Raw genomic sequence first — 24,946 nt, forward strand, 5'->3', positions numbered from 1 at the left:
GTGACATGATTCCTTCCCATGAATCGAATCGTATTAATTTCCTCCACACGTGAGCCTTTCATCTATGCTGCTTCCTCTTCTACCGTCGATGTCTAATAAAGTCAACTTTTCCTCTCGCGAAGCCGCAATCTTTCCGGCGACTTGCAGGGTGCTTTCGCGTGAGAAAAGCGATAAAACTGTCGGCCCCCGCGAAGAAACGAAGAAAAAGAGAAAGGGGACGCCAAGGAGCGAGGAAGATGGGAGGAATATGATCTTCTCGCGCGTATTTGTGAAACATTCGATACCTCGCACTCGGATTTCACACTCGGCTCGGTACATTGTCGCTGGTATTATAGTTCCAAACTGGCAAGAAAGCAGTGTTGCACATAACTGAGAAAAAGAGAGAGAAAGAGAGAGAGATGAATCAAGCGTACGGGATGAGAAAGGGGTTGGAAACGCTGGTATTTGTGGTTCAGTTGTCACACATACGCTCACACTCCTTGGATTAGTATTAAATCTGACATCTCTTCTCTCGAATCTCAAATACTCGTCTCTTAAGCTGTACATTGTAACGATTCTGGCAGATATTCTTTACACTCTTCTACCGGGTGGTTCGAAAAACTTGGATCTCTCCTTTCCACAATTATGGCATTTAAATTCATTAATTAATTAATCAATTTGTGAATTTATTAATTTATTAGAGTCGATACCTATCGAATACCTTGGTCCCTCGCGCGGAATCCATTTAGGTAATCTCGGGAAATTACGGAAAATAAATCGCAAAGAAAAATTCAACCTGTCCCTCAATAAAAATTCCACGCCGAGAGGATTAGCAAAGTTCGCAATCGGATTTCCGGATAGAACGGCCGGTTCGATCGCCGGCGCTTTGAATTTCCGCGACGCGAAATATTGGTCATGCTATATGCTCTGTCTTGGCAATAATTCACAACGATAAATGGCCGTCGTTAAACACGCTTTTGCTCGTGCATCGTAGGGAGGTTGCATAGAGTCGACTGGAACGAATCACAATAATTGTCGGAGCAGCTTCCTGACTCTCGCTCCACTTTTCGGCGATTATGTCGCACGTCCTCCCCTTCTCGCCCTCCCCATATGTCCATGTTCGCGAACATAATCTCTCTAATGGAACCGCGAGATAACGGCTTCAAAGGGGAAGGGTGGATCGGTGGTTTTGAGCGGGGAGCTCCCATAACCAGTGCGGCCAATAATTCAACAGATATCACGAATTATAGCATTATCTCTGCTCTTGTTGGACAAGCTTCATGCGCTCGTTTTCGCCTGACACTAAATCGATAAGATCCAATCGCCGGCGCGATACAGTTGTCCAATTTTTTTTCCTTTTCGGGCTTCGACCGATTGTCATACATCGCCGTGTTTTCCCACAAAATAACCCGAGCCTCGTATAATTCCTCTCGTCACCGGTCCATATCAATATTGACGAAATCAAACCCGCGGTCGTGTTTCTGTTTTTCTCTGTCTTGCTCGCCCGAGAAATTGTACCGTGCTATTATCGACGAAAAACGGGAACGTTGCCAAGAGCGAATATGCCATATTAATATTTGCTCCAACTCCACCGGAAAGAACATGTAGCCTTTTTAATAAAACGCAATTGTTTCCCCGAGTTTTCTTTCCCAGTTTTTTAGAATCCCCGTCGTTTACAATCATTCAACTTTAATTTCAAATACAATCATTCAAAGATAACAAGCGGGATAAATTTCGTATAGTTCTAGTCTCACACATGTTTGTTAGCGAGTCAGAATTATACTTTTCTCATAACGTACCTGTCGATACGAGACGATTGTCAATACGCGGCGATGATATAAAACGCGATGAGGTCATCGTTAACCGATAATCCGGGTCTCGAATTAATCCCGGACTTTAGCGAGAGATTTTCGTCGACGATTCACAACTTTATTAACTCAACGGAGAGGGAACGAATTGTTCGGGAATTATTATTCCAGCATTTCGTGTTCCGGAAATTCGGAGGAAATAGTCACGCGGATTACCGACGCACGACGCGCGGTTTAACAAAGATATTACGACGACCTGGCGCTTATTAATTTTGCCATGTGCTGTAGGAAAGCTCGGAAATTTTATCGGAGGTAACTGGCGATGAAAATTTACGTAAATCACTCGACGAAATGAATAATGAAATTAAACATTAATCATTATAACGCTTTCCTATACAGCAATAAATTGAAAACTGCAAAATTCATTGCTCGCTAAGTCTTTGGTTCATACTTTCTCTTTAATTTTGCTCCGATGATGCGTTATAATATCTGCATTAATGAACAAGAATTATGAACAAAATTTTAAATATTTTTCTCAAACAAGCGTTTAATTTGAAAATAAATTTAAAATCATGTTACCATGTTATTTATGTACCAAAGCGCTTATTTTAAAAAAGGTCCATGTAGAAACAGCGCGTATAACATGGTGTACAACAATAAATTTTTTAGTCAAATATAAATAAATTTTTTAATCAACTGTTGCAATAATTCACAGCGAGAGAGAGAGAGCAACAATTTAGCGAAATTTGTCAAATAAAAGCGTCATGGAATTACAAAGTGAGTTATTTTTTTTGCAACATCACCTGAAATAGAGTACTTGCGACTCTCGGAGAGTTGATTCTCATCTCGCGTGCAACAGAAACGATTAAAGAGTAGATAACGCGATTCGGGATTGGAAACTACGAACAATCTATTTACCGAGCGTTATATAACAAAGTTTACAGGGAGGCGGTGTTCCATGAAATTGCCGACATTATGTGGCCGCGATACACGATAAAGGATACGTGCCGGTCGCGAGCCTCTTCCTTACGCTAGAGAATCATCTTCCGGCCGGCGCGAAGCCACTGGAGGATTACACCGAAGAAGGGATGCTCGAGAAAATGTAAAGACAGCAGCCGCAATTTTCCTGACGCTTCGGTTCTTTCATATAATTCCGCGGTTATATTTTCCAGACTATTTCGCTCACGTCGCCAATACCGCATCCTTGTTTTTGCGTTTGCGGATTATCCTCCATTTCGGATTGAATTGTCCTTTGGATTATTACGTCTCCGCATCCTGTAAGATCTAGATCTTATTGACTGGAGAACACGTCCCTTCGAGAAACGACACTCGCGGAAGCTCGGGAAAATAATTACAAAGCGTTGCAACAACTCGGATCCTCGGCGAAACATCAGGATCTTCTCTCGGCCGGAGAAGATGAAGGAAAAATCCTTGTACAATCCTAGCTCGCGCGTGAAAAATTCAGAGAGGCATCGGGCATCTTAAATTCATCGAAGTGTTAAGGTTTAAAATTCGCAGTCCGTTGAATTTAAAGATTCAAGATTCCCTGTCCCTCGTATAATTTTATATCGTTAAATTGATTGGATCTCCAGCTCTTATTTGCCCTTCTTTTCTCTTAATGTCAGGTTCCTAGACCGCTTTAAATTTTCGGATGCAACGGCGCCTGCGAGTCTTTACAGTCTCTAGTCTTCCGACCGCGGTACGACATCCAACTTCCGCGTTTACGCGCGCCCCGATCTAGTCGGGGGATTAAGGGAAAAATATTCGTTCGCTCGAATGGGAAAAGTAGGGAAAGCAAAAGCAATTTTCAAGCGAGAGCTCCGCCAGCTATTGCATTCTCGTCGGCAACGCTCCCTTTTGTCGCTCCTTTTTTTATTCTCTCCGCGCCCTCCTTTTTTTTCCCTTGTTTTTACGTCGATTTTGCGGATACGTAATCGACGGTGAAATAGTTTCAACGGCAAAAGCAGGGAGGCGAGTGGAGAATTAGAAAGTATGTTTTATATTACGTCGTGAAAAAATCTCCCGTAACCGATGCATATCCGCGTTTTCGTCAGTAATTTTACAAGCGTAAGTTTACTAAGAGAAAATATTGCAACTCGAGAAAACAGAAGGAAAGCTTCGAGCTTTTTTTACGTTATCGCGCGAGAAAAATCATTTACTTTTGAAGGCAAGAAACGGTCTCTTGCACGGTTAAATCTTTGTGAAGAGAGGAGAAAGTACTTGAATCTGTTTTTCCGTTCGCATTCTATGGAAAGTCCTTCGATCAAGATTTAAAGCGCTTGCTTAAAGAACGGTATATAAGAATAAATAAATAAAAAGCGACAATAACAATTGAATATAAATGTCGCGGTATCGACGAAAGCATTCTCGACGAAGAACTCGTGTCGCCCATTGCTGAGTGCAAGTAATACCGGCGATCAATCGTCCGTAGGTCGCATTGTTAAATTTTTAATCTCGTTTATCCCGAGTCAAGGGCAAACAGAGCGAGAGAATGAGACGGCGAGCGAGAAAGACGGAAAGACAAAGAGACAGAGTTTCTTTAAATGTCTACAGTACCGTATAAAGTCATGAGCAATCTCAAATTTCTCTTTAATAAAAAAAAAAGAAACTATTACTATTTTAATGAATCGTTACAATATTAATCAAACAAATCGTGCTTTAATAAAAATTGCATATATTTTAAATTCCTCAATATTAAGTAAAATTTTAAAGTTACAATTTATAAAATATAATTTTCAATATTTTGAGAGATCTTATGCATAGCTTCTTCTTTAAATTGTCATAATTCTGAATACGAGAGTGTTTTAAAATACAACCATTCGCTAATATGACACAATTTGATGGGGAATGCGAGAAAGAATGTTTGGTATCTCGTTGATGAAGAAAGGTGAAATTATGAAAAGAATAATGTAAGAAAGTAACGGGACAGTTAATTACGTTCGCCTGAAGCAGGGAACACACAGAAGTGAGTGTATATAAGCACTTTTAACAGAGAACTCGCGTAACTCACTTGGGCACAGATAGTCGCATCTTTCAACCGGGACTTCGCTTTGCAGAATCGCGATGCTTTTTGGAGCATCGCCATGTTGAAGAATTTAATTAACTCACGATGAACAAAATTCTCATTGAGAATATGTAATTTTCTACTCATATAAATTACCTCGTCCCTTTCTCTCTCGCTCGGTCTCTTTTTGAGGACGCATGTCGAATTTACTGATTCGAGTTAAATCAGTTTTAAAAAGTAGTGTCAATTTGATTTCTACATCAAATATCGTTAAAAATATATATAAATCTTTTCGAATCGAATACATCATCTACCTACATAAATTCATTATATTTTAGAACTGATTCTTTTGATATCTGAAGGCAAGTGAAAGATATACAAAAAGAAATATATGACAAACTTATGTTAAATTAATTATAAACATTTAATTTTGGATTTTTAACTAATAATTATGTGTCTAATAAACGTTGAAACGTGTGTGATGTCTAATGTATATGAAATGATGATTGAATTACAGCTTTCTTATTTTTTACATCGACCATTTTTGTCTAGCTTGCAATAACATGGTTTATGTTTTATACATATAGTGATGAAAGAGAATTTCATTCGGAAATCTTTCCGAGCTTAACTTCTCTCGGAGAAATAAATATAAATCTAGAATTCCCTAAGACTCCTTAGAAGTTGCACATTTTTTAATTTCTAGTTTCATAGCTTTTGAAATTCTCATATTCACATTGTTGACTTATTCTCAATTAAAATTCGGTTAAAATTAAATTAGATGGTTAAAATAAAGTAAAAAGCATTAATTATAACATTTCTTGAAATATTTCTTCTAAAAAAGCTGTAAAATAAGATTTTTAGAAAATCATAGTTTTATAGAATAAACCGGCTCTTTTGAAAAATTCATGTGAATTTTCATTGAGAATTCTAGAGATAATCATTATGAAAATAATCTGATAAAGTATAAAAGAGATAATTACTGTTAAATGTAAAAGAGAAGGAATCAGAATATTTTATGTCAAAATACACATAAAAAAGTTAGAACACAAATTTATTATAATTTATGATTTAATGTAATTTTTGATATAAGACCACTTATTATTAAATAATCATTAATGATGCAACATACTGATCGTAAAAAAAGTCTACAATATTTTTTTATCTCTATAATATTTTTCTCACATCGATTTTAATGAAATCGATCTTTATAATACTTTTCTCACTTTGATACTGGGAATCAATTACCGCTAATTTTTTTCCTGGTTTAATTCTAGTAAAACCAATTTCTGTAATTTTTCTCTCCCGCTTCGATTCTAGCAAAACCAATCCCGGCGAATTTTTCTCCAGCTCCACTTGTAATAAACGAGAACCGATTCATCGGGCATTTATTTATCTTTCTTTGTACGTCGAACGAGAAAATTTCGATGTTGATGGCGTGAAAAAGCATTGCACGATAATAAAATCGAACCGGGATGTTCATTACCTTGCGATTACGTAGAAAACTTTCATGAGGATTCTGATAATCGAGAGACCGTGCTCAACGAAACGATATTGTACCTCGAATGAGAAGTATCTCTTCCCAGGCGAGCGCGGAATATTCAGCGAAGTGAATCGAAATGATCTCGAAACATTTTAGTAATTTTCCTAATCCAATTCATGACGCATTCCGTTAATTATATCTGCTCGATTTAATTGTTACATCACAATGAGAACAAAATGACTTTTTTGCACGTTAATTTGCACTACATTGATATTACTAAAATTATTTATATTAATCTTATATTAAAATTATATTTACTATTATAAATTATTTATATTAAAATTATTTTATATTAATCTTATATTAACGTTTTTACATTTGTCACAATAATTTCGATGCCGTTTATAAAAAGGTAATTGCAGTTTTTTGGAGGACCTTTTGTCAAAATTAAATTTAATGATGCAGAGTGATTAAGTTCAAGCACCAGACCATAAAATCCAGTAATATAAAAGTACGTATGAGTACACAATTCATATTTAAAACGCGAAACTTTATACCGTGTAAAACGCAAGAGTTATATTGCTATCATAAAATTTTATTCAACAGAGCGCGATTATTACGGTAAAATTTCTCACATTGTTGAAATTACAGGAAATGTGCGATTGTTCATTTCTTCTTGCGATTTCTCTTTACAAGAACAAGGATAATTTTCCTCAAGGATAATTTTACTTTGGTAAACTTCAAGAGTCGGCTATCGCAAACTAAGAGCGACCCCTTCGTCGATAAGTGTGATATTGTTTTCTCGACCCTGTTCGCACTCTATACCATCATTCTCCCTTTTGCTCCCTCCTCCTTCAATTCTCGGTCACCATCCATCCTCAATGCAGCCGGTGAAGCGAAGTGATAAAGTGTCCCAATTGTCTGATTCGTACGGTGTATGGAAGCTATTTCTTCCCCCTCGTGCTTCCTCAGTTCTCGCAACCCCCGATGCTGAGGAGCGCTAAACGTGCTCGGGGTGAAAATTCGAGTAGACGTCTGCGTGGCCGATCGACACCGGAATTAACTGAAATTCCGTCGGAATACGCGAGTCCCTTCGGTCTCTTTCATGTCTCCCTGAATCCTCCGAACATATCTGGACTGGTTATAACATTGCAATTTTATTCTTGACGCTTCACACAATGATGACGACTTTACGCACGTCCTTCACGTCGCTTCTGTTTGATAGATTACGCACATGAAATGCGGCGAACGGAATGCGAAGGAAATTTCGAGCGTGCTCTAATCACCCTCATCGCGACGATACCCAATGAAAGATGTCAGATGAAAGTTTTCGACAAGTGAGATCGGGGGAGAAGAAAGAGGGGTAGGTTAGCTCTTAGTAATTGACCTAATGTATTGGCATGCCACGCGATCTGATAATATTCGGGAAAGCCTAATTTCCAGCTGCTCGATGGAGCATGACAATCGCATTCATCACACGCAAATTGTAATCCATTTAGGAGCATTGTGAGCGAGTTTAATCGATTGTGTGAACAGAATATACAGAATGTCCTACTGAATTGTCTCGTTAAACTTCAGAGAGTTGAATGCGTAACACAACTACATTCTTCAGGGAGAGTGTGCAATTTCTTTCAAACCAAATCTTAATTTGGGACTAAGAGCAAGATATATGTGCTTCTTCCAACATCTCCGACTTAATCTAGAACTGGAACACCCTACAGCATTTCTTCAAAAGACCAAGAATCGATGATTAAAATCTAATTTCCATTAATTCCATCCTCAGCTAATCGCTCAGAGCGATTACTGTCGCTTTACCAACCTGTTTAGTGACATCTACGAATAAATTGTCCGCCTCTTCAAGTGAGATCCGCCGTTTCCGGAGTGTCGCCGGCACTTTCACGTAACTCCGATTGTTCGTCGCCGGATAGAAGCACTTGATCGAACTCGATCCGTCGCGTCGCGACGCGGGATCGTCTCACGGGCTCCGTCGAGTCGCTCATGTCTGAGTCTTCGCAACCCCGGAGCTCGAAGCGACGTAACGAGTGTAGTCGACTCGTTTAGTTTTAAAGCGCGATCGTTCGTCCCGACGATTCGAGTCCTCGTTTCATCCTCGACTCCATATCACTCGCGGTTGTCCGATTTCTCGGCAGAGACGGAAGGTCTCTCTGGGAAGGAAGGTGTAGGAGTCTGTGGTCGTCGAAATAGAATATTTTCCCCCGGAATTAGCGACGGGGGAGATCATTCGTCGTCACGTCGACGTGGTACGTCTCGTGAGCGAGCACTCGATAACCGATAACACCGTATTGATTCGACGTCCTTGCTGCAGCAACATCGCGGCGATATCGCAGCAACATTGTGCGTGATCCTCTTAGGAACTCCTCGCGACTGCGCTTCCTTCCGCAAGCCAGCCGACTGCTACCATCCTCGCATTCCTCCTCCTCCATCACGGCGGCGGCTAACACGGCCGGTTCTTTCCATGAAAACGAACCTCGTGGTCGGATGCGAGCCCAAGAAGCATTGTCCTCTTTTCGGCGAGGAAAGTGGAGCCGAGATATATATCGCGTCGCGAGTCTCGAGTAAAATGGTAATATATTGTATAGGTCTGAGAAGAAACGTTATATGACTTTAATAAACTCTTCTGCTGCGAGAAGTTAGATGGGCGCGATGTGCGTTAGGTTGTCTTGCTAATTTTTCGGAAGCTAATAGATTGAGATAATCCAGATAATTGTTTAAAATTTAAGATCCCGTATTCGAAGTGGAATTTTTAATTTCGTAGATCGAGAAAATTTACAGCTCGATAAATGATTTTAGCACCTAATTCTAAGTTCTAAGATCAATGCGAGGAATGTGGAGCTTGAGATAATTCTTGAACAAGTTCTATGTCTTATGAAGTTCTAGAAGATCAAGAATTTAATCATCATTTCTGATATCCAAATGATTAAGAATTTTTCTTTCGCCAAGATTCCAAGTTTGACGCGCAAAAAAAAAAGAAAACTGTCGAGCACTATGCGACAACTTAACGCAGATCGCAATCGACCGCCGTTAGGCGAATACAAAATTTATAAAAGCAATTTATTTCGCTCTATTTCGCGAGCAATAATTTCACACGTTCCATGACAGTAGCGTTCACGAGAGAATATCGCCGCGATATATTCTGGAATTTTATCCTCCATTCGGCAAATAAAAAACCTCTATCTCTATTTCATGTATGTACTAGCTGATATTATATAAAAAAATACGGAACATGATATATCCCTTTTAAATTCGCTTTCTACGTGAAGTTCATTAAAACGATAATTTTAGTACACATCTGCTCGTGCCTTCATCCCTCTTCGTGGCTGGCTGCTCCAAAGAATTTCATCGCGAGCAAACAATCAATTTTTAACGTAAGAATTGCGTACACGCGCCACAACTTGCTGTCGGGCAAATTTTTAATCAAGCAAATATCTTGGTCGACCACGTGGTTGCATTGCATCTTCCCACTTTGCTCTTTCATTACAGTGGAATTAATCTGCATGCCCAGAAATTATCCGGTAACGCGAGATCTGGATTATTTGAATAAAATTATTCCGCTAGATTAACCGTGGTTTCCGTCCCACGTAATTATGTATTATATGCCTCGTTTACACGATTCAATAAATTTCTTTCAAATTTTTCAAATTTAATCACGATTTTTCATCCCTGATCAGTTTCTTGTCAAGCGAAAAATATTAGCAGTTCTAGTAGAAACGCCGAATTATTACTTAAACGTGAAAAAAGAAGACTTCTGATTTCATTCGGAATCGAAAAGAAAATCATCTTCAAATTGATGGGAGCAATAATGTTGGCGAATGCGGATTATCTTCCTTTTGAAACCATCTGTATCGCAAAAATAAAAATCTCTCCTTCAAGTCGTAAAAAATAAAAAAAAAATCGTCTCGACTCAATGAATCCGACATTGGCGCAATAAGAGACGATCGTTTGCCCAATCATGACGATTTTCAGCTATGTGCTTGTGCAGCAATATTGCTCGGTCAGCCTTCTTATCGTACTTTCGGAGCCCATTCCCTTTTTTGGTATTTGTAGTTAACGAGGTAATCAAAAAGGATCTCACCGCAAATTCGGCAGAACATCGCCCGATCTAGGTAATTCGAGGGACCTTTGAGAAAATTAATGGGAGTTCGTAAATAATGTTTACGCCGTCATTATATTCTCTTTTACACGCTATACCATCTCCATATTATATTCTTTATACTCGAATATTATTCTAATAAAAATAAGTAAAAAAATATAATATAATATACATGAATGACAATATCTTTCACACAAGCATAAATTATTTATAAAAAGAAAATTAATGAACAATAGATATATCATTTATATCGACGTGTTTTCTTTATTATTTAGAAATATATAAATTATAATTCCAGAATAATTTACAATGAATGAACAATGAATTCATATGCATAAAGTGACTGCATTGTATTTAGTCATTTATCTTCTATTATATCGCGCATAGCACATTTTCATGTTAGTTCCATTAATTATACTCTATTTCTTGTTATTTTTAACGCATATAAGACTCTATATCCAACAATTTATCCGCTAGAAATTCTTTCCATTTCTGTTGCAATCTACCAAGTTATTGTTATATTATTCGACAATTAAATAATATATCGCATACATGCACACTAGTATATTATTTACTTCTATTCTCTTTCCCTATCGGATTTAATGTTATTTACGTTACATCGTATAATCCGGTTACTTCAGCCAGATTGTGTAAAGCAATATTAATTAAATGCCTATTCTATCCACCATCTATTTACTCAATTGCATTATTAAAAACCCTGTTAAATTATTCTGTTTTTTATCACGCAATTATTTTCGTATGTATTGTATATTATTTAATCGCGCATAATTTTTACTATAATATTTCGGAATTAATCAATCAGTGTTAAATTTCTTATGCGAATTGTGTATCGCTCACATTTTGTCACATCATAATTTTTTTTCTTCATTTAAGATCCTGTTTAATAAAAGTCTATTATTCTACTTTAATCTAGAACCGAGTTTAAAATTTTTTAAATATATATTTATATATTTTTATACATCTTATTTCTCGTTAGATCCATTTTATTACCTCCGTTTCAACATCCTTTCCGTTTAAACATCCCGAAAACAAGAGCTCGATGGAGGATAAAATGCCAATTCTTTCTTTATTTCCCGTGGCAGTAATAATCATTCGCTATATACGATATCCGCGTTTTCCCAACAGGACGGAATAATTTATTGCAACCAGAGTACAATCTCTCGCAGTTTCAACGATACAGGAAGGAGAGTCCCCGAGCGATGTCCGTTGCTTATATTTTTTTCCTTTCTCAACACCCGGACAAACTTTTCCAAGAGCATTCGTCACTGGTATATCTCACGAATTCACGAGTTAAGGGATCATCTTGACGAGAAGCCCTCGGAAAAACGCGCGATCGCGATCGCCCTCGTCGGATCTAAACGGGCGTCGTTAGATTTCGCGAGATTCCGTCGGATCTAGAGGAGATCTACCTCACACACGAAGGCAGTGATCGACGATCTTGATCAGCTGTCGCAGACTACGAACACTCGGTATGTGTATTTACACGCGTCAGTTTACGCACAATTAGTTTCCTCCACGTTTCCCGACCGCACGACGACGAGTTTCCCGAGGCACGCTCGCCGGCGGTGGCAGCGGCGATACTCTCGCCATCCCCGTCGTCGTCGTCGTCGTCGTCGTCGACGAGGACGATGATGTTTCGCCGTCGTCCTCTCGCGTCTCCCTGGGCGCGTCTTCCGCCGACACGTTGGCCGCGCGCGATTCAAAGCGGACGATTCTCGTGTCAATCCCGCGGCGGAATCGTCGCTCTCCACGGAGCCGCCTTTCCTTCACCCCTGCCGTCGACAACGCTCATCGATCACGGCGTCTCGTCGTCGTTGTCGTTGTCGTCCTAGTCGTAGTCGTGGTCGTCGTCGTCTCCGAGAGAGATCGATTGAAGGCGCAGCCTCCGCTTCGACGATGGATCCCGCGATTCGCGAGGAACTTGTCGCGCGCCACGCTCATCGAAAGGGGGTACGATGAAAACGGAAGAGGGGAGGGGGGGAGGGATCGCGAAAAAAGAACAGGAGGGGGTGGCAGAAGAGGAGGAGGGTGCGATCGGACACTGCCTGTGACAGGCGAGCGAGCGACGCCCGCTCCGAAAATCCGAAAGAGATACCCGCCAGAACTAGGCCCGACGATGCTGATTGGGTTTTGGGGGAGAGGGTAGACAGTTGGGGGAGGGAGAGTCGGAAAGAGGAAGAGAAAGACTGAGAACGGGGGAAGATGGATAGAGATAGAGAGAGAGAGAGAGGAGAGCAAGAAAGAGATAGAGAGAGAGAGAGAGCGCGAGGCGAGGCGAGCGAGAGAAGCGCCAGTGGTGAGCGTCCGCCCGCTGCGACGCTCCCGACAGGACTGCGTCTCACTCCCCATTTATGCCTTTCCCTCCCGCGGCCTTTCCTTTTCTCCCCCTCTCCTTCCACCCTCATCGCCGATCTCATCAGCGGCGGCGCAGCCACCCTCGCGCTCGCGCTCCCTCCCCCACGCGCCCTTCTCCATTACTCGATCACCGCACACATCGTGCGAGTAGAGCAAAACTATCCCCCGTCTACCCGTTTCACCCTCTTCTCGCCACACGTCGACTACACGCGGCATGGGGATTCGGACAAGGTAGCAAGCAGGTATATAATTCCGCCGCGTATACAAGGGTGTAAACATATTTGCGTGGCTAATTTCAACGTATTGTTTCGCTCGACGAAACAGACGAAACAAGTTGCGCGTGGAGGGTTTTAAACGCGCGCGCGCACTTTGCAGCCCCTGGCTCTCGGCTTGCGAATAATTTCCTCGCGACGGGCGTAAAGTTGCCGAATCGACTGCGTAGGATTTGCGCAAATTCGAATAAATGGAAATTAGGACGCAAACATGCACATTGCGCATCTCTTCGTGGCTAAAAGTTGAGAATCGTCGATGAAACGTAGGATCAAAGGAACTTGTATCCCGGGAAACAAGTTTAATTCGCTACACGCCTACGAATATTCACTTGTATAATTTACCGTGCATTAATTTCTCCCCCGAATCTAACATATATATGTACACACCTACATATGCACATGTGCGTATATACAGGGTGGTCCATTTAACTCTGCCACCCCGAATAATTTGGTTATTATTGATTATACAGAAAAATGTCATATGGAAAAGTTGTTGCATTTGAAGGGGGAAAATAAGTTTTTGAAGTGAATGTCATCCAAAGGTCATATCTTCTGAGATTTCGGTGGTAGCAATGTTTTTTTAAATGGAACCGCCTATTTTCTATTACATATTCTTGTAGCTCATCCCGAGAGCTTTCCAAAACACTATAATTAAGTTAGTTTTCATTAAGTACTTTCCGAGTTATGAGGCTTGAAATCATTTCTTAATTTTATATAAACCGTAAAATATTCATTTTTCGATTACCTTACCTTAATACTTTTATCTACAAAATAATGAGAGGAATCAATTGGTGTAAAGAAAGAACATAATTGTTTCGAAAAAAAAAATGTAATTTGCAATTAACAATTACATTTTTTTTCTTAAAAATAACTATGTGTTTTCTTTACACCAATTTATTCCTCTCATTATTTTGTACATAAAAGTATTAAGGTAAGGTAATCGAAAAATGAATATTTTACAAGATATTTTACGGTTTATGTAAAATTAAGAAATGATTTCAAGCCTCATAACTCGGAAAGTACTTAATGAAAACTAACTTAATTATAGTGTTTTGGAAAGCTCTCGAGATGAGCTACAAGAATATGTAATAGAAAGTAGGGGGTTCCATTTAAAAAAACATTGCTACCACCGAAATCTCAGAAGATATGACCTTTGGATGACATTCACTTCAAAAACTTATTTTCCCCCTTCAAATGCAACAACTTTTCCATATGACATTTTTCTGTATAATCAATAATAACCAAATTATTCGGGGTGGCAGAGTTAAATGGACCACCCTGTATATTACATTATTACATTATTTATATATTACATTATTTTATTACATTATATCTTGATTACATTCGCAATCTCGATTAATTATTTTTGAACTCGATATTATTTTGTATCAGGTCAACGGAATTTAGATAAAAATGCTTTCGATAAGAATAAAATAGCTTTAAATACTCTTATTACAATCAGATATTACTGAATCTGTGATTCTTGGCCAGATGTAAAATGGCAAAAGTAGGTTTAGCCGATGAGGAAGCGAGTGTCCATGTGGCACCACTTGACTCCGCCATTTATCAAAGCCAGCTGCTTCCTGAATTCTAGCGATAGCGAGTTGTGAATCGAACACACGTGGTTGGTTAAGTGTAAAAATGAAGCGCACGTGGCGCGTGTGTGTCTCGTCGTAGATATTCGCGAGAATTTTGCATTCGTTTCAAAGTAAAATTAGAGCAGGTAGCCCGCGCTCGCACTTGAACTTTCCATTTCTATTTTCTGCCAGCGATTAGTTCCATTCAAGCACTGGCTTCGTCATTTTTCTCTTTAACGAGATCTCTTCGAACATTCAATTTATCGGCGAATAAAAGAAAATAATTACGCGAATAACGCTTTGAGTGCTATACGAACGATGCTTCCGTTGGAAGTATGACGTTTAATATTCCGTTCAATTTGCACTCGCATTCGTCAGATTACGTGGAATAAGGATGAAAAATGACGCCTCTAAGAACAGTGCAATTTATATAACTTGATTATGGCTTGTGATGATCGCAGGATGATTCCTTGTAGGGCCTGCGGCAACTGAGATGTTCAAAATTCGTCCTCTCGGGCAAATGAAAGTTTGAAGAATTATAACTCAGTCAACTTTAATAAGAAGCGAAATTTGTTTCCGCGAAGCGCGGAAATCAGATGATGATGTAACAAACAATAATCTAGTCGTCAAAGTATCTCTTCCTCATTTAACATGTTTGTGTTGTAAGGGATGCGTTCGGAAAAACGAAAGAAAATGAGTCTGTGAGAACTAATTTCTCACCTTTGCCTTGACTGGAAGCTCATTACCGCTACAGAGAAACCCGACTTTGACGCGGACAAGATGAAAATCGATAATGTAGCAACGAACTTTCACCAGTGAAACGTTGCTCGTACCATACTGTACGGAACAATAAAGTGAGGTTGAATTTCGCGAATGAATAATAATATATCACATCATCGTACACGTACACCGAGGTTCTGTCACGCATGCAGCGATTGTATATGCGGTTTGCCTGCCAGAGCTTTCAGACAGGTGTCAGATTTGAATGCTTGCAATCAGTTGCGCATGCTACGTGTAATTAGTGTAATTATGGGGCAACATTCACGCCAACTCATTCGCATGTCGATCACGTTTGTTTAATACATTTCGGATAACGCGCATAAATTGTATAAATCAATAGATTAGATGGGTGCGTCCCCTCAGGAATTATTAACAATGGCACATTTCGCATGGTACGAGATTATTTGGTCCCCCGCGCAAGATTAAACATGCCGATCCAGTTGATTAATCCGCGATCCGAAAGGCAACTGTTGAACGCTTATATCTCGAAGAAAATTCTCTTCTTTTATCCCTTATTAAAATTTATTCCACTCAAAATTTCCTCCCGAATCGTCGAGATTTCTGTTTAAATTACAGTCGATTTATCATATATAATTCTCTTTCATCAGCCTATTCATTTCTATGCTGAAATATCCTGTTGTTTGTCCATTAACTAATGACTCACCATTAGTTTATCGATATTAGTCGCTATTAGTTATATACGTTTTGTATTACTTGCGCATTAATTCTCAGAGCCCTTTCATTTCCAGATTAACCTGGAATTTCGTCCATGGTACATCCTGAAATTGAGATTACACACACATATCGAAGTTGGTCTTGTCTGTTAACGAGAATCCGATAAATTCGGGACAGGCGCCAAATACGAGATAAATCGAGCGATCGAGTGGGAAAGAGAGGTTTTTTTTACCAGTGTTAATGGTTCGATGATGGATAGATAAAAGGAATATCATATAATAGACTACAGAGACCCGCTATAGAGAGGATAAAGGGAAGAAGTAAAGTCAATCTTTTTAGTCTCTTATCTCGGAAACTTAATTGTCAATTTAGGAAATCGCAACGCGGCGTAGAAAGCTGTGGATGCAAATTTCTCTTAAGCGATAACAAGACCGGTAAGCACTTTAAACTTTAATAAGTGACGACAGAAAAGCTACAACTTTGCAATAGTACTGAATCCAATGCTGAAGGGTTGATAGGGAAACGAGGAATAAATGGGACCGACACAAAGTCCACCATCATTGGTGACATTTAATAATCTGCCATTTATTTTGCGCACAGAAAACGCAAAAGTTTTTCGACAAAATGTGTTGATATGGGCATATCAGAAAAAATTTTTTCCTTTTTTTTTTTATGGTTGACACAATTTTTGTCGCTATTTTTTTTAGCGTTAATTGATTAATTGGTGATCTATTTTCAAGAGCTCCATTTTTTTAGCATTTATGATCGAGTGTCTTGTGTCGAATTTTTCCTAGGTATTTTAAATTTTACTTTTCATAGTGCAATAAGTTGTAATACTTTTCACATTTAATTATTCCGATAATGAAGACGCTTTCGTGCTCCCTACTAACTTTTTAATTTTCAACATCGAATATTCAATCTAGTCTCAAAAGTTCTAGCTTTTTAATATTTCACAAAAAAGTAAAACTTTTCCACTTTCTTAACGATGAATATAATATCTCTGAGACGGGGGGTGAGAGTATTGAACTTGAATATGGCTGCTTTGAGAAATTCCGATCCGTATTTTGTTCGAAACACCCAGAATGTGATCCAGATACGATTGGCGGACTTGACACATTTTTTTTTATTGCGCAAAGAAAGGAGAATGAAAAAAGTTTTTCCGTAGTGGGCCAAATAAATCCACGCCGTTGATCCCGCAACCTAAATTACGCCAAGTTCTCGGATCTTTAGGATTCTTCGACGACACGAAAACGGCCAATAAGGAATGTCGAAATTAGATTAGACGAAAGAATAAATACTATTCTCATGTTCGAGCGTTACTTTGACGGAACTTTTTCACAAAGATCTGTAAATTATTAAGAATTCCTTTTTCTGATTCTTTCGATCCTTAAATCTATGATTTTTTGTTGAATTTTTATTTTTTCTCAATTTTTATTTTCGAGACTTAAATTCTTAATCTCTTCTCTTAGGAGCTTTCTTTCAAACTTTTATCAATGCTTAGGTTTTTAAATTTTTAATATCACTCGCAATTTTCGCGAGAAAATATCACGATATAAAATGATGGAAAAAATTACTATTTCGAATTAATTATTAATATGTGCTACCAGTAACTACCAGTAATTACCTGTCGCTGTAGCAAAATAAAATGTGTGCGCATGTATCACGACAAGTCGTTTTATAAACGAGCTGTGACTTTTGTGTTTCACGAAACGTGACACAAATAAAAACGCTACAAACTCGAGAGAAATGTGTGGTCCAGAGGTTGATTAACTTTCACTCTCAGCATTTTCAATCGCGGACATAATTTGAGTTACGATTTAGGTCGTGTTCTTTAAATATATAATATAATAAATAGAAAAGATATAATTAATTATCAAAAAAGGAAATTATCAAAATAGAATAAATTAAAGTTTATAAAATAATTTTATTAATTACGAACAATTAATTTATACAAAAGTAAGGCATGAATAAAGAATGTAGATAAAATAAAGCAACAAAGTCTTTCTAATCTGTCGGACACAACGCTTTAGCCGTAAATGATTTTCATTATCGAGATATCGGCGAAAAGAGCCATACACAGATGCGGAGGCAAGTGCCGCAAAGAGTCTATAAAGTTTATAATTTCCATAAAAAAACCACGACCGTCGCGATTGCGCCCGGATACATCCAATAATCCTTTGCCCGACAGTCTCCCGATCCTGTTTGCGCCGGAAAAATTAGCGCGCGAAATCCTCCGCCGGTCGAATAATAAAGCCGGAATGACGCGATAAATCTGGATACGCGGATTGTTCTTATTGCACCGCGATTTGTTTCGATATGGAAAAAAAAAATAACCAGGCCACAACTCTCGCCTCGGAAAAATCGCTCTTTTTCGCCGGGATAGAAGATTCCTCGACGCGCATCTAGATATATGTCTCTTCGTTATTTTTCCCGCGTTTACAAAAGCCGGTTCATATCGCACATGTGACTTCCAACCCAATTATGATTTACGAGCTCGGCATCTTTTCATGCGGAGGACGAGAAATACGTGGCGCGCAAATATTCCAGTGCCGCACATTTTTATATAACACAAAGGAAAAGATTACACTCGTAAATCGAGGGAGAGAAGGATAAACCTAACACTCGGCTTGTGTGTTCCGTACGTGTGTACCTAGTGTCCACGGGATGTCCCAGATTCCCTTCCTCGATTCCAAATCAATTTTTCTTTTCTCGGAAAAATATAATTTAATGTTGAATTTTTTATTTTTTTATTTTTTGCACACGTAGCCTATCTCTCGAACATTAAATATCTTTGAAAGGCCTCGCGAATTGAAGTTTCCCGTAAAATTAATGGACGGTAAGAGAGTGGCATTTATTTTCGCCGTCCTATTTAAACGTAAATGACGTCGCGCGAAAATTGACACGTAAGCAACGTCCGCTCGATTATTTCAATAAAACGCCCTCATAATCGCACCTGAACCGCGAATAGGAATTTAACGAATGAACACTCTCGTATCTCGCGGATCAACGGGCGACTCGATCGCCATGCCTGCTCATGAATTTTTCAATAGGAGCTTGTTAGGCATTCCGTATAAATGTCAAGGCGATTTATATTGCTGCCGCAGATCGCGCCGCGTCGTTTTTTAATTTTCGCGTGACAGGTTGACGGGATCGATATAACGCGGTCCAGCTAATGCGTTCGAGAGCTCTAGAATCTCTTAAAGTCCCAAGACGTTAATATTCTCCGATGCACCGAACACACCAAAGACTCAGAATTCAAGGGAGAGTTTCAGGAGGGTAGTTCAAAGTTCCAAAGTTATTTATATTCTTGCGTTCCCCAAAGAGTCGTAAAATACTTGATCATAAAGCACTTGAGTTTCAGAGTTCTAAAGCGCTCTAGCTCTTTAAGTTCTATAAACACAAAATACCAAAGTTTGAAACATTCGAGCCTCGATGCGCGCAAACAAGGTACCAGTTAAGTCTAGAGATTGGACTCTTTCGAAGGACCCCGAAATTTCGCGCGATTTAATATCGTTTCGTTTTTAATTTCCCCAAGCGAAGCGAGGCAAGATCGATAGGGGGCGGTCGCTTGTTTTGCCCAGCGAGGTGTATTTCCCGCGGACTCGATATCGGGAGATATTGATATCAATAATTCATGAGGTACAATGCCGCGTTATTCAAGGGTGCACCCGTAACCAGATCCCGTGCGGATTCCGCGAGAAGCGCCATGTGAAACGGTATGTCATAGCGAAAGATTAATGTTGTCCATTATGATGATTTATGTAAGGCGCGCGATAGATCGCGAGAATAATCTCGGGCACAAGGCGTGCGTGCAGCTGTACCGAGGATACGCGAGAGCGTTGATTACGCGAATTCACGTATGTTACATCTGCTGCACGGAAACATATGCATAATTAATTGCAAGATGTTGTAGTATACATGCGTCAAAGACACGCTTCCTCAAAGGTCCAAAATTCCAAGCTTAAGTTCCAGTTAAATTAAGTTCTAAGAAGCTACATTTTTTAAAAGCACTCTAAAGTTGCAAGAATTGCATTCAATATTTATATTCGTGCGAGCGTGAGACATCTGTAGGTCTCCAAAGACTCGAAATTTGAAATATCCGAAAGCTCGAAATAGCTAAACGTTAAAATTATTTGCGCGATTGATCAGAAATGCAAGATGTATTTCGTTCGCGAAATACGCATAAATTGCCACTCGAGTTTGCAACGAAACAACTTTTTTAATCGTGCAACTTTGAGCACGATCACAGTGAAGTGATGTGTAAAAATAGGATCAAACGAAGAGGAAAAAAAGAGAGGAGAAATCGAGGAAGAGAAACGTTTGTAAACGTCATGGCGGAATTTGGATCGTCGTAAACTTGCAATTCCTCTTCTCGCGATCATTTTCTCTCGATTGTGCGGAAAAAGACGCTACGATTAAAGCAACATCAAGGTGAACGTTCGCAAAAAGTGAACGATCGAAAAAAGAAAGGGCTCCTCCTTTCGGTTTCCCTCTCATTTCTTCAATCGGATAAAAGAAAAAGAAAGATAAAAGGGGTAAAATTCCTTCCCGCAAAGAAAGCTCGTTTTCTTCTCTCTATTATTCAGGATGTTATACATCATGTCGCTTTTATCTTCGAAAAAACGAAAAGTAAAAAATATTCAAAAATATTTTACATTTTCTAAAACAAAGTCAGATTTAACTGGGCACATTTCACAAATTTTTAAAGCTAAATTTCAAAGCGCATTGTGTATTCCAAGGATTTCACAATTGCAATATTTTACAAGCTTGAAATTGCGAGAAGAGATTCAGAGAGACTCGGAGTTTGGAAAAAAATACTCGGCGATACAGAGAGAGAGCTAAAATTTTTCCACATTTCGCACGGTTCGCAAATATTATACCAAGATTGAAAGCTTTTACACGATGAAGTGTCGCGCCGGGATCGGAACGTTATTCGCATCGCGAGCGTACGTGCAATATACCACCTTCTCTGCGCGAGAATGCAAAAATAAAGCCGTTATGTGTAAACCGACGATATGAATTGCGGGCTCTGGAACGAGTCGGGACGAGGGGGGGGGGGGGGGGGTTGGACGCGAAGTCCAAAGTTTAGTTTGACGCCGAGTTTATGAAATCGCGGACGTTATCGTTTGCATCCCACCATCATTCAGGATCTCGCAGCAAATCCTCGCGAAAGGCGTCTGTGCATACTGCGTGCACAATACGTGCGCAACACGTGGGCACGAAGAGAAGGGGGGGGGGAGAGGATCCAATGCTGCTACTGAACTCGTATAAAAACGCGATGACAGAATTATCAGGCTCTGTCGTGTCGCTTAATCGCTGTTGAAGCGATTTCTATTTTTTTTTTTTTTTTGTTTTCGTTCAACAACGCGAGACTTCGACACGGATATTTGCCCTTCAAAATGTATTTTTGAAACCGTGAATCATTAAAACTTTTTTGTATAGTCGGATCAAAATAACATTTCGGTTTTCACATAATTCGAGGTCTTAAATCGAAATTTTTGAATATTTTGCATTTTTTCGATTTTTGATTCCAAGTTTTTAAACCTATGTTTCAGAAGTAAAATATTTTGATATTTTATATTTTTATATTTTTTTATATTTTTATATTTTATTTTTGAAATCACGAATCATTAAGATTTTGTACAGCCGGAACTTTAGGAAATTCAGGTCAAAATTTGAAGTTACATTTCGCTTTTTATATAGTTCGAGATTTCGAATCGGTGAAATTTTCGCATTTTGCATTCCTCGATCTTTCTGATTCTAAACTTAATTTTGTTTCAGAAATAAAACTTTGAAACATTCTCAGTCGCTTTGGATCCAGAAAACTTCAAATATACATTTGGAATTTCCAACTCTTGATTTTCATCCGATAGCTCCACAAAATCTCTTACACGATGACGAGGTTCACCGTATAATCCGCGATCGATCCACTATATTGTCCGCATTCTTCCAATTATTCGACAAGCTTCACGAGAGGACGTTGTATAATTAACAAGATACTTGTGGCACCAGCGATATAGCACGTCTACCGAAAGTGCAGCGTCCACCGAAACGCAATTCATTAAGGCGTCCCCGAAGCGAGAATTGTTATTCCGTTAACGTAACATGAATTTCCCAACGACATTTCCCCAAAGTAGATGTTGCGTTTCACGCAGCGCCGCGGGCGCCCACAAATTAACATATCCAACACTTGCGCAATATTGCACAATGAGAAATTAACTTGGTTCAAGATAGATTCGGCGAGAGAATTTAGATACTCGGGGCGTTGAAAAGCCGCGTTAAAGTGGTGTTACGGAAATACAACCGGCGAGAAATGTAACGCGACGGGTTAAAAACCCTCCTTTCCTCTTCCGCTCTCTCAATGGATCACAATGGGCGAGAACCCTCGGATAATATTTGCTACGTGCAACTTTAACCGTCATCGTTACGAGGGTCTCGTGAAAAACAGAACCCGCCGTAATGTATCGCCCAGCGCGTTTACGACGCGGATAAAACCTCGCGGTTTTTTTGCCGACCGTTATTAACGCAAAACGTGCTTGCCTGGGATTTTTCCCGCCACTTTTATCATTCACGAGAACGACGGCGGAATAAATTTCATAAATTTGAAAAGCGCGTCACGTTCTTGTCGAAAATTATGCGTGCCAAGTTAATGGTCGATATTTTCTATAAATGAATCGGGCTAATATAATATTATTATATTTATTATAGATTTTACATTTTCCGCGGCAATCTGCTGACAGCGTCAACGTTGATAAACGAAAATTCGGCTAATGGCGAACGCGTGTCATTTGATTAATTATTCGCTGCGTACGCGTGTCATTTGATTAATTATACGCCGCGTACGCGCGCGATTCGCCGTCCGCACATCCGGAAAATTCTTTCAACATTTTCCTGTCAACGGAAAAGCCCGCCGCTCGTTAAACCGGATCTGCGATCCGCATTATGTCGAATCGTGCGTTAATTAGAGGACCGTCGCCTTCGTCCCTCCAACGTATTTTCTCCCAATTACGCGGTAAACTCGCAATTCTCGAATTAAATGGAACCCGTTTAATCAAAAGTTACTAAACGCAGTTCATCGAGATCGATCCTCTGAGAATCTCAGAAATGATGTACAGCAGACCGCAAGTTTTCATCGAATAATCCCCTTAATCGCCGTTCTCCATCTACGTAAATAGCTCGCGAAATTCCTTCGAAAGCAATCGTCTTGACCGTATAACCGTCGTCATGCGTTCCCTGCCGGTTTCATTACAGCTGCTACGACGACAGCCGAGCACTGCGGCTGACACGTCGCGTGATGCACTACTGGCACGCCCGGAAAGTACACGTCGTCGTCGTCCACCGTCGTCGCGACCGCATTCCGACGACTACTTGTCGGTAGTAAAACATGTCGGCGCGGCTTTTCCCGTTTCTCATCGTGTCTGAATCCGCGAACTCGCGATACTTGATTTCCAGAGATAAATGTATTCGCGATTTACTTGATCATCGGATAAAGGTGATGGCAAACGTTCCATCAACATCTACTACCCGAGGCGATTCGAAGAAGGCAGTGTTCGGTTTGCACGCGAGTATCGAGAACTATTGCTTAATATTTAAAATTAATATATACATATTTTTTAATTTTATATGCATTGGAATTAATTTTAAATTATTATTTTTAAATTTTAAATGATGTATAATTATATACAGGGTGTCAGGGCGATCTCTTCCCAAAAAAAGCTCTTGTAGCTATAATAAAGTATTTTTTCATCGAGTACTTTTCGAGTTATGAGGCTTGAAATAATCTCTTAATTTTATATAAACCATAAAATATCTGGTAAAATATTCATTTTTTCGATTACCTTAATACTTTTATGTACAAAATAATGAGAGGAATCAATTGGTGTAAAGAAAACACATAATTGTTTCGAAGAAAAAATATATAATTTGCAATTAACAATTACATATTTTTTTCGAAACAATTATGTAATTAAAAAATATTTTATTATAGTGTTTTGAAAAGCTCTCGAGATATATAATTATACATTATTTAATTATACATTATTTAAAATTTAAAAATAAATAAAGAAATTAAAAAATAATAATATATATAAAATAAACGTATTTAAGAACTCTTCTCTGATAAAATTCTTCATTTTAACTTACTTCTCCTTGCGTGTTATATAATAGTTTAGTAAAACTTTGTTTCCTCTCGATGTATATCTGTCATAAAGATTACCGGGATTTAGGGCTCCGGTATAATCAACTGAAGCCACCGAATAAAATGCATACCGCACTATCATCCTAAGAGAATTCATCTGGCAAAAACACCAGCTTTAGTCTAGCTTCCGGCTTTTTGTTGCGCCAACTTGGTGTGTTCTAATTAGATTCTACATTCAAAATATCTCGAGCGGAATTTACACCATTAATTAGTTTCATACTTCTTCAAGTGATTCTTCTCTTCTAGAATTCTCCTTCCAACATACTCGATTGCCAGATGTATCTTTTATTAGTCTTTCCGCATTATTATTAACTTTTTATTATTACTATTTTAATTTTTTAATCGAGAAATTGTAAGAAGCAAATTTGCAATTGTGTATAAAAATTTAGATTTTTATAGAAGAATTTTTTGAACGACACATTAAATAAATTTGAACATTTTTTCAACAACTTCTCCAAAAATCTCTTTTTATTCTAAACTTAACATTTATTTGCGAAGTTTATTCTAATCAATGGAACGTAATTAAACTCTCTTATACTCATTAAAAATTCTTCTCAAATAAACACATTTATGACAATCGCCATTTCGATAATTGTTGAAAATTGCTTCAATAATTCCAAACTCGAGCACGGCTTATTCGTTCGACTCCGACGACCCGACGACTCTAAAGTTCAGAAACTATTAATA

The 24,946-nt window shown here is 38.9% G+C and overlaps 1 protein-coding gene across 5 annotated transcripts in view; it reads right to left on the reverse strand.

Annotated features, from left to right (window-relative positions):
• Positions 1-24,946, reverse strand: part of Sk (small conductance calcium-activated potassium channel) — a 123,926-nt gene that overhangs the window by 32,997 nt on the left and 65,983 nt on the right. Inside the window, exon 1 of one of the 5 annotated variants that reach the window (XM_083094583.1) lies at positions 8,091-8,483. The exons of the other annotated variants lie outside the window; for them this stretch is intronic. The gene's annotated coding sequence lies outside the window, so the exon portion shown is untranslated. Of the gene's footprint in view, positions 1-8,090; positions 8,484-24,946 lie in introns of those variants that run through there. 5 annotated transcript variants of the gene reach the window in all.

The sequence above is a fragment of the Camponotus vicinus genome, unplaced genomic scaffold (genome assembly GCF_025532165.1).
Source record: "Camponotus vicinus isolate PSW18456_S1 unplaced genomic scaffold, iyCamVici1.0 SCAF_3, whole genome shotgun sequence".
Taxonomy (NCBI): domain Eukaryota; kingdom Metazoa; phylum Arthropoda; class Insecta; order Hymenoptera; family Formicidae; genus Camponotus; species Camponotus vicinus.